The following is a 3,168-nucleotide window of genomic DNA, read 5'->3' as shown; positions in this document are numbered from 1 at the left end:
CAAACAGGCGAAAAACCTACCAGTTTCACCCACTGTCTCTGCCACCTCCCTCCATGCCTGGTTCCTCCGGTTTGTATCCCGGTAAATAGTTCTGGTCGTAAAGAACCGGGTGATTTGCTACCGTAATATCTCGTTTGGAATATGAGGAAATGAACTATGGTCTGGCTCTCCCAGCTTGCACGCGGTTTGATTTGCTGCGCTTGCACTGGCGGGATTTGCATAAACGGGATTTGATTGGCTGATGCCAAGCATCGAGCCTCAAAAGTTGAACATTGTTCAACTTTTGATGCCGATAGATGCTCGTGATGCTTGCAAAGCCATGCCATGCTCCCCACAATGCAGTTCGGCGAAGATTAAAAATCTTCTACGTCACGGGCCGTGTAGACGGGCCGTAAGGGCTTCTCTGCAACTCTGCAGAATCCTATGGGTGACGTCACGGACCCTACGTCCATTTATATATACAGTCTATGGTTCCGACTGATCACAACAATAATTAAATATTACTCTTAATACAACAAATAATTTACTTTGATCTATTTTGGGGTGCACATTTAACTGTTTGCTGTCCTTATTTCTTTATGTTAAAAACTGGTTGCCACTGATGGCAACCAAAGGCAAAGAAGTGGTTGACATGTTTTCTGAATGGTTGCCAATGGCAACCGTTACTGGCGAGCCCTGTACACAAATGCATATTGGTATCCTTTGGTACCATGAGAATGAATGATGACGTGTCCATTTTTCTTTCTTGCAGACTAATGAGTTGGTGATGAGTTTAGAGGACGATGAAAAGCTCATTCTGCAAAATGAACAAACCCTACGAGCTGCTGGCATTGGTAAGAGTAAAAACAGAACTTTATTCCACTTGATCCTAAAATTAAACGTCAGTAATGATCTCAAATTTTATCATTCTTTTCAAATATATGTATTTGACTATTTTTTACATAATTTGGGTTGACACATACTAGAAATACAACAGAATTCCACAGCAACACAAACTACAGATTTACTGCATTAGCTAAAACTAAATAGATCCCTACCACTAGTTTGGTGGACAGCATAACTACACTGTGTAGTCAATAAGTGCCTGCAGCTGATCTGAGATCAACACTAGCAGCTTATTTTCAATATTTCAAATGATATTGTATAATAAAATACTTGTGTCCTCGTAGATTAAAAATGTAGGGAAAAATATATTTTGGAAAACTAACAGTTGGGCCTATGAATATAAGCTGTATATTCCTAGAATAGAAGAAAAATAACTTTAAAAATAATACAACAAAATAATGTAATGGCTTAACATAGTTGATCTGCTGCACGAAGTATAGTTTTATCAGAATTTTAAAATGTTTGTTTGTTGTTTCAGCAAATGAAACAGAAGTGGCCTTCTTCAGGAAAGAAGACTACGGTCTCTTCAAAGCAAATCCCCAAACTGCTTGGTAACCAGTACTTTGTTTGCTGTTTACTTGAATAACTACAGCAGAGGGGCGTTCTAATGGAACAGAGGTCAATGGGAAATCCAGAATGGAACCATCATGTTTTAATTTGGGGGTTGTTCTTAAAATATAATTTTCAACCACCCTGGCATGCCCTTTTATTTGAAATGTTTTATTTTTCTTCTCATGGTGTCCATGGACATTAGTTTCTGATATTGTTTATAAATGTGCTGAATAAACTTCTCTGACAGATGAGGTTTTGAATGTTTTTACAGAGTATTCATATAGTAAAATGTACTGCGATATTTCAAAACAATGGTAATCATGCTCAGTTTGACACGATCAGAACAGAGGTGTTGCAGTTTCTCCCTTACAGTACATCACATTTTAATAAAATGCCTCATATTGGACCCTGTTGCATAGAACATATTTATCATAGATTGAACTATTCATCGGCATCAACAATTAAAGGTACACAACTCCAAGTTTTAGATGACATTTACTATGCTGATCGGCCTCTTAGGAAAATGCTTCCCATTTTTATCTGCATTCAAGTTGAGTTTTGAAGGATTTAAATTTGATTGCAATATATAATATCTGCATTGCTCCATTTAAAGCTGCAGATGGTAACTTTATTACAAATCATTTGGCTGAGACTGTCACTATATATCATGCCATATATCCTGACAGTAACACAGAGAAGTATCTGCCTCCCCCCCAGTGCTGCAAATGGCATTGGTAATATCCAATCACAGGCGAAGACTCTGCCATCACTGCTGAGCTCTGATCAAACTCACAGTGGAATGCTGATCAATTATCATCAACATCCTGTTACCTTCAGAATCTGCCTTGACAAAAAGATCAATTTCCAATCTGAAGACATCTTGCATAAGTGTGAGGTAGAGGGGCAGGGGCCCAAATTCATAAAAGAGCAAGGCTACAATTTGTGTTACTAATGAATACATATATGCTTGGATTTATTTCTTGTGACAGATTTAAGGATATTAAAATGTATGTATTTAAAACAAATCATGTGGTTCCAAACCTGCTACAAGACAGTTAATTTTTATTTATTTGTATCTTGATTTTTATTTCTTAAAGTGCACCCATCATGCTATTTTTAGGCAATAGCATAGGTCTCAGATATATACAAATATATACAAAACATGTCTATCAAGTTATCTAGCCCGCAGTTTCGTAGGACCGGAAATCCCTGAAGTTAGCTTGCTAAACGAAAATCCTGATTCGTAGTACAGGCCCCAGGTTAGCCGCTCAGCATAAGTTACCATGGGTATCTAGTAGGGATGGGCATGATTAATCGATGATCGATAATTGATCGTTAAGGATTTTGTCGATTTCGTATTTTTCTTATCGATGATCGGTAATAAAACATCCTACCAGCAGGGGGAGATATAGCGTAAGGAGTCGCGACAGCAGAGAAAACTTCCTGCGAGCTGCTCACTCACAAAGATAACAACATGAAGCGCGCGAAACGAAGTCCGGTGTGGGACCATTTTGAGATAAAAAACGAGTCCGCTCACTGTATACACTGCGACACGGTTTACAAGTACAACACGACAACAACTCCGAAGATGTACCACTTAAAGAGCCTTCATCCCAGCGTGTTAAGAGGCACTGAATCCTCCGTTCAGCCCACCATCACCTCAGTTTTAAACCGGAGGAGCTGTGATGCGAAGCGGGCGGAGAAAATCACAGAAAGTATCGCCAAAATGAT

At 38.8% G+C, this 3,168-nt stretch overlaps 1 long non-coding RNA gene across 1 annotated transcript; it reads left to right on the top strand.

The window, feature by feature from the left end:
- Window positions 1-716: 716 nt before the first annotated feature.
- LOC104954898 (uncharacterized) lies at window positions 717-1,688 on the top strand. Its single transcript, XR_799397.1, has 2 exons — window positions 717-833; window positions 1,364-1,688. It is a non-coding gene; the product is annotated as an uncharacterized lncRNA (long non-coding RNA).
- Window positions 1,689-3,168: the final 1,480 nt, after the last annotated feature.

This window comes from Notothenia coriiceps, unplaced genomic scaffold (assembly GCF_000735185.1).
Source record: "Notothenia coriiceps isolate Sejong01 unplaced genomic scaffold, NC01 NC01_scaffold00024129, whole genome shotgun sequence".
Classification (NCBI taxonomy): domain Eukaryota; kingdom Metazoa; phylum Chordata; class Actinopteri; order Perciformes; family Nototheniidae; genus Notothenia; species Notothenia coriiceps.
This window is presented reverse-complemented; position numbering and strand designations above follow the sequence as displayed.